The sequence below is a fragment of the Haliotis asinina genome, chromosome 10, assembly GCF_037392515.1.
Source record: "Haliotis asinina isolate JCU_RB_2024 chromosome 10, JCU_Hal_asi_v2, whole genome shotgun sequence".
Lineage (NCBI taxonomy): Eukaryota > Metazoa > Mollusca > Gastropoda > Lepetellida > Haliotidae > Haliotis > Haliotis asinina.
This window is the reverse complement of record NC_090289.1, coordinates 40410819-40421941: the sequence shown is the minus strand read 5'-3', so window position 1 is coordinate 40421941 and position 11123 is coordinate 40410819. Positions and strand designations below refer to the sequence as shown.

At 35.5% G+C, this 11123-nt stretch overlaps 1 protein-coding gene across 1 annotated transcript in view; it reads left to right on the top strand.

Moving 5' to 3' along the window:
• Positions 1-230: 230 nt before the first annotated feature.
• The window catches only part of LOC137297605 (mitogen-activated protein kinase kinase kinase 2-like), a 92179-nt gene continuing 81286 nt past the window's right edge, over positions 231-11123 (top strand). The window contains exon 1 of the mRNA XM_067829458.1: positions 231-275. The gene's annotated coding sequence lies outside the window, so the exon portion shown is untranslated. The remainder of the gene's footprint in view (positions 276-11123) is intronic.

The following is an 11123-nucleotide window of genomic DNA, read 5'->3' as shown; positions in this document are numbered from 1 at the left end:
GGGTAATCGGTCTTCTTTGTTCTTATCTGTTAGATATTTTTTGTACTGTTTATTGTAGTTCTTGCGTGTGATGTGCGGCATAAATGTCCATGGTAAATGTATGTGGTATGTAGCACAAATAAGCCAATACGTACCAATGACCCAGTTATAACATCGCATACCGATGACCGAAAACGCGCGAAACGGCGCGTGTTGACAGTCATCCAATCAAAACACGGGAAAGTAATATTGGATGACGTCAACATTATGGCAGACTGTGGGATGTGACTTGTGAGGTGAGTTTCAACTTGTTGTTTTCGGACGGGATTTGTTTGTTTGACGTGTGTTTCAAAGGTTTCCGCGACATTTTTGGAGACCCGCACATGGAAACGTAAGGTTCCCAAGATCTTTGGATAACTGCAGTCGGCGGATAAGCTGTAGTCGGCACAGTTCACCGAGTACTACACACCGTCCTGTTGATAACGATGTTATATACTGTGGTATGGTAGCATGTCATATATAGACACCGTCTAGTGTTGTCTTTCCGATCACATTGTTTTTCAGTGTAATGGCACACGTTATGTTTGTAACAGGTGATGGTATTTAAGCTCCAGTGTTGTTTGTAAGAACCTGTGATCATGTCAAATACGTTGAGGTGATAACTAGGTCAGGTGGGATGGGATTGTGCTGACTCAGCTTTTAGTACTCCTGTCAGAAAGGTCCGGGGGATATAGTTTCCTTGTGATATTGTGTGTCTGTAGCAAGGCACTACAATTATTGACAAATAATCGTTATTACGGTTAAAGAGTAATTGATATTTAATGTAACTATGGATAATTGATATAAATTGTGCGTTATAAAAAGGAATATATGTATTTAGGCAATTATTCTTCAAATAATAATGAAAGAATTGTCATGAGTAGCCTTTATATGAATTGCAGTGTGGTAAAAATACTTTCCACAATTGCTCCTGAAACAAATTGTAAATTAGAGAATATTAATCCAATGAGAAAACAATGATTTGAAAAATAATCAAATTAATGAATCAAGTATTTAAAAGTCAGTGTGTTATGTCTAGAATCAATGAATATGGTATTAGATAGCACTCACAAACTGAGCTAAAAAGAGTTAAGCAGCTGCACAGAAGGTTTTCACATCAAAACCGTTCTCAGAGATATTAGCAATACAGGTTTACAAAGAGTGTGATTGGCTTTAAAGACTGATAATCAGAAATATGTCAATGAGTAGAATTACTAATTATTAACATTATGTGTCAAAAAACTGTGTCATTAGTAGCACTTTACATTAACTATTGTGGTGAAATAAAATTTTAATTTACTGACATAAGACACAAAATTGTGTATTTATTCCTGAGATGCATCTAAGGTGTGTTCAGGATGCTGTATGTATGCTGTAGATAAATACTTACAAGAGCAGTGATTCTTGAAACCTATCCAAAACTCCTGTATTCCATCAGAATAATTACACACAATTAACTAATGTACATGGGAATTTAATTACCATGCTGGACTTCCATGTGCCAGTGCACCTTAGATTTGATGTTAAGACTGTAAGCCACCTTTGATGACAAACTTAGTCATGTGACCATAATAATGAAATCCTTAGCAGTAACTGGAATTTATGTCAGTTAAATATTCCTACACAAACAACCTTTTTATTTTAGTTTTTCTAATTGTTGGAGGACCTATAACTGCTCACCACAGGATTTCATTGTTTATTTTCACATCACCAAGGATATAGATCAGATCTGTCTGTACCTCTGAGTTCATTAATTAGATTTTAAATATTAATGTTGAATTAGGACAATGAAGCATGTGACCTAGTTTTGTAACAAGACGTTTGATTGGTCAAGGTGATTCTTTCTTGCACAAGAGTTATACATGGACAAGGTTTATCAAAACTCTACTGTACTGTATCACAACTGTCTTTTCTTGGTACTAAATGTGGCAAAGTTGTACTTTTCAAGTGGAATTTCTTTTCTTTGTTTTAAATGTTCATTTGTAACACATATGGAGGAAAGAAGATGAGCTGATAGAGTGTGAGGTTTTGTGTTTGTAGTTGTTTTTATACAGCAGTGCCTCCATGTGTATTGACAAAATCCATGCAGTGAACAAACCTATTTGTCCTGTTTTTATGTTTTTGTGAATTCATCAAGAGTATTTGTATAATTTGATACAAAGAAATATGGCAGTAGCTAAGGTAACAAAAACACATGTGGTAAAAAGTTGTTAGGAACATGTGTAGCGACTGGGTTGGCAAGCCCCTTCTGCTGTGCTGAAGTCCTTATTGAATCAAATATAGATTTCCTAGTTATTCTCCCGTCACATTTGGGTTCTTGTCAATTTAAGGGAGATTATTTGTAACTATCAACATTATACATATTCAGAGACTAAGTCTCTGTCTTGTTCTAAAATTGGTGGCCGTGAAGGTCCGGGGTAGAATAGGTCTTCAGCAACCCATGCTTGCCACAAAAGGCGACTATGCTTGTCATAAGAGGTGACTAACAGGATTGGGTGGTCAGGCTTGATGACTTGAGTAACATATGTCATGGGGTCCCAGGTGTGCAGGTCGATGCTCCTGCTTTTGATCACTGGATTGTCTGGTCCAGACTCGATTATGTACAGACCACCGCCTTACAGCTGTAATATTGCTGAATGCTGCATAAAACTAAACTCACTCACTTACTCTATAATTGGTGGTTGCTGACACTGTGTCCTAGCCATACACACTTATTTATCGTCTCTTTAGTGACTAGGCCGAGTATATTTTATACAGATTTTTATTTGTTACCCAAAAAATGGAGATATACATTGTTCTACACAGTATCGTCATAATCATAATAATGTACGTAGTAGGGTAGTGAGGTAGCCAAGTGGTTAAAGTGTCTGCTCATCACGCCAAAGCCCAGGGTTCAGATTGACACATGAGTACAATGTGTGAAGCCCATGCTTGTGTCCTGTACTCTGATGTTGCTGGAATATTGTTAAAATCATCACAAGACCCAGCTCTCTCATTCAGTGTGCTTTATACGGAACAGTAACTTTAGGTGACTATTTCCAGCAACAAATACCTTTGTGCTAACATGCTCATTCTGTCTCCTGCAGGGTGAGGATCTCTCTGAGGTAGTTGTTTTTGCCTAGCAAACTGGAAAGAATTGTTGATATTGTGTGTCAAATAAATATTGTTTTAATTGTCAAATTTGCATCTTTTGAGGAATTAGGAAATTTCAAATTTCATTGTAGAATTTGCAGTGTAGTTTATAGACCTGGGTCCAAGTATCTGCCAGTGAGAAGGTCTAGATAACCCAGTATGATGTGGCATCATGGCAGTTTGCAAGTCACTCACTGAAGTCAATCTTGTTTGTTTTCTAAATGAGTAACTAAGGCCGATTAGTTACAGTCTTACTCTCCCTTGTATCAGTGTTTGGAACCATTGATAGAACTTTTGTTAAATGCCTTTCATAGGCCTGGGTCTTTGTCCTGAAAACTAGTGGAAATTCTCTTTCATTGGACCTTAAAGGGCAATGGGGTAGCTGAGTGGTTAAAGTGTTAGCTTGTCTTGTTGGAGACTACCAAGGGTTTGATTCTCCGCTTGGGTAAAATGTGGGAAGTCCATTTCTGGAATCCCCTGCCATCGTATTGCTGGAATATTGCTATGTGTGGCTTAAACTCACTCGCTTGCTCATGATTTCAGAATTGTAGCCCACAAATGTTGCTTGTTAATAAGGAATATCATAGTTCCAGTGACACTTGTCCTCAAGACAGTTTAGTTGTCTGGGTCTTGAGGACAAGCATAAATTGCCAGCACACTTGGTTATAAACTTGTTGTATTGATTGTTAGGCCACAGAAAAATATGATGTTTCTCATTTCTTTTAGACAAAAAATATGTGTGGGTGGGTGAGCAGATTATGTTTTAACATTTTATTTTGTTTTATGTCTAAAACCTCTTGATTTCTATGGAAATTTACACCTTTTCTCTGATAGAAACTGAAAACTTAGACGTGTGGAAAATCATGTACAATTCAGAGTCAAAGTTGCATTTTCTCTAGTGTAAAAAGTTTAGAAAATCTTAGATGGATCAAAGTTTTGAGTGGGACAGTAATGAGAAACTACAATATATTTATATAAGGCCTTAACATCAAAAGACCACTTGAAAACATTTTTATTGATTCTAACATTCCAAAGGTATGTGTTGTTCTCCATGCTCTTATCCCAGTTTCCTTTGTCTCTTGGTAAAAGTCTATTAAACTTTATGAACTGAGTCTGTAAATCTTTTAGTTTTAATGCTATGGATGATAGACGATTTTCACATGTTGATATTTATCTGTTTTTATGATCAGAAATTGGGACATGTCAGATACCAGATAGACATGATAGATACCAGATAGACATGATAGATACCAGATAGACATGATAGAAGACATAAAATAAGGTTACCAACACATTACATGTGTTGCGACTAATACCAACGTTACTGCCATTTAATGTCTCAAACTGTTTAATGTTGCAAAGCCGTCCTCTCATAAAGTCACAGACAGAAGCATCATGGGATTTGCGTATGATCGTGTGATCGTAAAACTCTCTCACTTCCACATAATCGTACATGTTCTGAGTAATGATAAAAACATGTTTAAATGTAGCTCTTTACTGAAGCCCATGAGAAGGGAATCTTTGTTGATGTATCGCCATAGCAACAGAGACACTAGGCTAGAAGAGAGAGACGAAATCTGACCCTACATTCCTTAGGTTCGTTGATAGGGGGCGCTGTTTGTGTCTACAGAAAACTCCAGGGTTTGGGGTAGTAGTTTTTTTTCACCTTACTCCCACTCGTGTGAGTTTGTAGGTCAAGTGAGTGAATCGGTCTAGGCTATACACATGTCTTGCATATGTCATGAGAGGTTTGCAGAGCTATAGGAGGAATATTGTACAGTTCTCCACGTGGAACAACCAGTCTGACGGAGTGTTGTAGTGTCAATGTTCCAAGGATTACATTAGTGGAAGTATGCAGGTTCTTGTAAGCATGTGGAGGTGAAGTTGGACCCCAGTTGATGCGAGGCCAGCTAAGAGCAAGTTAGTAGCTATAGTTTGTCTCTTGTTTATGGTAAACTCGGCATGAAACACAAACTTAGGATTTGCGTTTTAATAAACAAGACATGTACACACTCTTAATATGTCGTTTGTTCATCATTTGGCTTAGCCTTTATTAGCTGATCTACGACATTATCTGGTTGATAATATAGTTTATAGTTTATTTAGTTTATTATTTCAAAATCTATTCCTGAAAAAAATATTTAAAATTTAACTATATTCACTGATTTATTACATATATGACACATTTAATTTTGCCTTGGATATATGCATAACTTTTGTATCATAAAAAGTGGCTATTCATATTCTGAATTGATATCATATTGAAATATTGATGTTGTAATTGCAAAACTGTTTCAATGATTATGTACTTTGACTTAACATTTTGGTCAATATAGAGTTGTTGAGATAAATTGAGGTTAAACCAGCTAATGATTTTTCTTGTTGGTTATGGCTGACTATTTAGTGGCTGTATTGAGTAAATGATTAGCTACTGCGGCCATCTTGTGTGAGTTTGTCAATATCTGTTCAGCAATATACATCATGTTGTTCACAGTTGATGCCAGCATTTATCTTATTTAATCAATGATTGCAAGATTGTCATGTGATAAGTTCTAAATTGTAGGTGAAGGCTATTTTCTCTTCCAAATGAGTGATGATTAATCAAGCAGATTTTATATTGGTGTTCATGATAATATTTATTCAGTGTTTGCCCCAGACATGAAAATTTAGGAGTCATCGTGGCTCCTTGATGTCATGATAGTCTTGATTATATACCTGGCCTGCTTTAATTTCTAATTTTTGCTATTAACCGGGATGGAAATTATTCTTGAATTGTACCTTGGTACAGTGGCACTTGTATTATCACTTGCCTTGATAATTTTTCCACTATACCAGCCGATTTTCTTGTTGATATTCAAATAAACAACATAATGAACAATGGAAAGTCAGCTGGACACTGGTACAGTGTGATATACAAATTAGCTTGCCCAAGAGAAAAAACACTAGACTGGAACGTCAGGCAATGGGTTGTTTCCACCCCTGATTGAACAGTCACAGTTAATGTCTTGATGAAACTTTGGTAGTTCTAAACTGAAGTTGACTTCCGACAACATGTCCATGACTCCTTCTCATGACCAGGGAGTCATGATGAATCCAAAACTTTTGTGCTTTGGGCAAACACTGTAAACAAGCATGTATTCTTACTAACAGTAAAACGTTGTTTCAGACTTGTAATATCCTGCTTATGAAATATGACAACTGTTCTTACAAGGATATGGACAAGTCCTAGTAAATAGAGGCTTCCGTCTTGCAGTGATAACAGTACTTTGAGCTCATAAGAGTGTAATATTTGCTTAATAATCTTTTCCCTACCACTTGTTGAAATAAAATTTCTGTTTCCATTGGAGTCTGTGTCTGGAAATTATGAATTTGATATTTTGTATAAACTTTGTTAATTGTAGTTAAACATGAAGACAAACTCAATTATAGGAGGACATGTCAAGTAAGAGGTCTTTGCCACTTTGCAAACAATGTTGTGCTGTCAGTATGATACAGTGACTTTGATAATTACGTGATAATTGGTATTTAATGTGATGAGAGAAAAACCTCACATCCATTGTCTGTTGGTAAGACGTAAGAAGCTACTTAAAACATTAACTGCTGTGCTTCATGATCAATGCTTAACATAAGCATGTCTGTTATTCAGAAAATTAATACTAATTGTTAAAAGCCATGTGTTGAAATTGCCATGTTTGTTTTATTGATGATTTACCATGCTCGATTGGGAAACATGTGGAGATTATTGAATTAGGGTATTAAAGCTGATGTTCAAGTGTGAGCAAACAGGAACATATGTGTCATTGTTATGCTTCAAGTCATTGAGTGGATGAATTTTGTTCATTATCATTTACAAAATACCGTGTTAGCTTATATTATGGTATCAAATTATATTCTGTACAAAAATGTACAAGAAGAAAGAATACCATCAAGCATGTTTCAGGCAAGAGTAACAACTTTTCTCTTAAATGAACATATTTTACAGAAAAAAGTTCATAGTAAAAACCATAAAATGAAAAATAAAATTTCTCTTCATTTTCCAAGAATTTTCATGACTTTTGTTGGCCTTCTTGGATATATTTTCTTCAAGGTCTGTATGACGGACATTTTAAATAAATGGCATTTTACAAGTTAGGAAGTACAATATAGACAAACGTTATCATGTTTATAGATAACAACATATTTTATTTCGTAAATTTGACGTTTCGATACAGTCTTGTACCGTTAATGATAGTACAGGAATCTGTATCCAAACACCGCACTCATGAAATAAAAGTAGGTGTTATCCTGTTAGATTTAGACAAACTATACTGGACAAAATAAGTTAGGAATATTGTTATTTTTATGACTGATATTTTATCAGTATTTCAATGAAAAAATACATCATTATTCATAATTTCAAAATTTACCAATATCCCTAACTATTTTTGTCCAGTTTAGTTTATCCTAGTCTAAAAAGGGCATGAAAGGTAAGATAAGACAGGACATAGAATGTGTTGGTAGATGGGTCAGTGTGCTAGGTTCTATCAGGTACTAGCTCAGATGATAAGGCCTTGACTCACAGACTGTGTTTTTCTTCTGTATCAGTCTGAGCCCTGATTCACTATTTCAAACATGTACCTAATAATATTTTGTTTGCATTTTAAGCTCAGTCAGTGTCCATATTATGTGCTAACTGTAAAAGAAATTGCTAAAAATCTCAATCCTCCCCTTTAACCATGTTTGAAGAATAATTTTGTGTTTTTGAGTATTTTGTAATATATTTTACACCCGTCAAATTGATAAATGTTATTAGTATTTATCCGTTGATTTTTGTATTGATTCAAACTGAATTTAAGAAATTATGAAAGAAATTAATCAACTATTGGTGAAGCTAGTTGTACCATTTATGGGTATTAAGGATGTTTTGTCATGTTTAATTTTCAAATATAAAGACAGGTTATGTTTGTTGTTTGGGGCAGTGAGGTAGCCTTGTGGTTGAAACATTCCCTAGTCATACTGAAGTCCAGGGTTCATTTCCCCACATGGATACAATGTGTGAAGCCCATTTCTGGTGTCCCCCTGCGTGATATTGCTGGAATATTGCTAAAAGTGGTGTTAAATCATATTCAGTCAGTGTTTGTTGTTTTTTGTTCTTGAAATCTTACTTGTGTCATACAGTGATGGTTATCATGCTTACAGTATGTATTGTTATTGTCTTTGTATTATTAGTACTAATCGTAATGGTGTTATCGTCTTTGTTGTATTGATAGATATTATTTGTAACAGTTATCCTCTTAACAGTGGGGTTATCGTGTAAACAGTATGAACAGTTATCCTCTTAACAGTATGAATGGTTATTGTCTAAACAGTATGAACAGTTATTGTCTAAACAGTATGAACAGTTATCGTCCTAACAGTTTGAACGGTTATTGTCTACATGGTGTGAGTAGTTACCATGTTGTATAGTTGGATATACATGTTTACCTGTGAACTAATGCAATACAGATGCACTGCACAGTTCACAGTGGTGTAAGGTCATCGTGACCTGCCCTATTTCACAGGCACATAGGTTTCCGATACTTACCCATACTTACAACACGCACAAGTAGAAGTATGCTGTACATGGCTTGAATTCATCACTTATCAGTTGTGTATGACTGCTGCTCTTAAATTAATAATTGATTGGTTAAGCAGATTAGGAATGAAAGAGGGAGGAAGTGGACATTGGTATAGGAGAGTACATGAGGAAAACGTCTATAGCATGTATATTGAGTGAATCGAACATGAAAGCTGAGAATGTGATAGAGAGAATGAATTAGATGGTGAAAATGAATGATATATTTTGAGTGTGGTGAAGATAATGAAACAGTGAAAGAAGGAATGAATCTTGTAGGGATGAATATGGGCAATAGACAGATGCGCTTGTGATTGAAGGAAAGAGGGAACAAATGAATGACTAATGATCAAGTGTACACAATTAAGGAAGAAAGGAGGAATTCTGATCAGCCAACAAATTCATGGACAGACCTTATGTTTCATGTCCTGTTTAAAGACTGAAACCTACATTACAGTATTCTGTTGTGACAGTTGATGAAAAATACTAAATAGAAGGAAGATAGCTATAAAATAGATAAATAAAGAGATATAGTAATATATGAAGTTGAACTGATTATATTGTTGGATGATGAAAGATAGTTATTAGTGCCTGATAAACGATCATTGTCATGTATTGATGTAAGTTAGGGATGTGAGGTAGGAAGACATTTTGAAGATGTGATGTAGAATGCATAATGACAGATGAAGATTCTTCATCACAATAGCTTCATCCTAGTCTGTCACAATTTCTATAATGATCCATTGATGGATTGTTCATATTGAAGGGATAATGAAGTAAACATGTACAGGCATATTGTATTGATTATGTTACAGATTAGCTATCAATATTTACTTTGGATCCCTATCCTGTCAGAATAAATATTATTGTCTGCAGCCAGGTGTGTAGTGCTGTACACCACTGTGACAGTTGCTGTAAGGTGCACATTTAAATCGTTAAATACATTCAGACACAAATGTTAGAAGATTGAATTGCCTGGTATGTTATATCTGTAGTGCACTTCTTTATTCCTGCTGAACTCTTTACAATAATAACGAATATGTGTATTTGTTTTCATTTCTTATAACACACAGAGAAACTTATGGAATATCCCAGTGTTAGCGGTTTTCGACGGTATAAGACAAAAACGTATTTTTTATCCTTAATGTCATCTTAAGTTTTGATTTTACTAACCTTGAGTGATAAAGGTATATTCATCTATTGTGTAGTAGTTTCATGTGTTTCCAACAAAAATAGCGTTTATGACATCGTATAGGCGAAACTGCAGTCGCTTGTCACATCCGGGTATTTTTGTATGTGTTTTCAACGATTAGCCATACTTTTCCCTCCGCACTGCGAGAGAGTGTTTTGATCACATGGCGTCCTGTTTCATACATAACCTGTCACTTGCAGACGACTGATCTTGTTGAATTTTGCTCGCTATGCTTTGTTATAAAGGCAATCGATTTTGCATCTGAAGTGGTATTAACGATCGAGGGTAAATAATATTGTTGTTTAATTGCTCTTTACATAACTTAATTTCTTGATTTCAGTTGTCAATAAAACGTCTCACAACAGGAACTGATCATTCGCCCTACCGATGAAACTGTTTGTGCACTCCGATCGCGCACATACTTCCTCGATATAGCGCTAGCAATGGAATCGTCGAAATCACCAGAACTTCAAATTCCGCATGCTTTGGGATATTCTTACCCCTCGTTTGATAATACCAGCATTCAGAAACCTGCACCTCAAAATGTGCTAGTCATGTATGAGGATCTTTAGAAAAAATGTTCCTATGTGTGAAAGATGGGTTAGTTTCTCAGGAGTATTGTTTCTAATATCCTCCTACGTCATATCGAACCATTCATGCCATGCACTAGTATTTAGTAGATTCTTTTCAACAAAGGGCAGGTCACTCTAACCTGTTTTCCCAAGATGAATGTACGAACTGCACATAACGCAACATACCTGTTGTATCTGTGCAGACTGTGTAGGAGTTAGATTAAGAGGTGTCTTGAGCTAGTCAAGTTGAGTTTAGGCATTGTTTCAGTGAACTTCAATGAATTGCTGCAGTAAATGGTATTTTATCATAATATACAAGCTAAGTAAATTTTTCTCTAAAGTGTGATAATTGTTAATCAATGAATGATGCCAATGGAAAATTAGTATGCATGAAATTGATGTCAAATGTTAACGTCCACCATTTGGCTGGAATATTCCAGAGTGTAATGTTAACAAACAAACAAACAAACAGACAAACAGACATACAGATATTTTAGGTCCAACAAAAAGACCAGAAACAAAATAGATTTGGGTGTGGGGGAGGGGGGGAGCCTGACAGGTAGACAAGGCAATTGGTGAACAAGAAGTTATCAGTTCCTAACTAATGTTACCATGG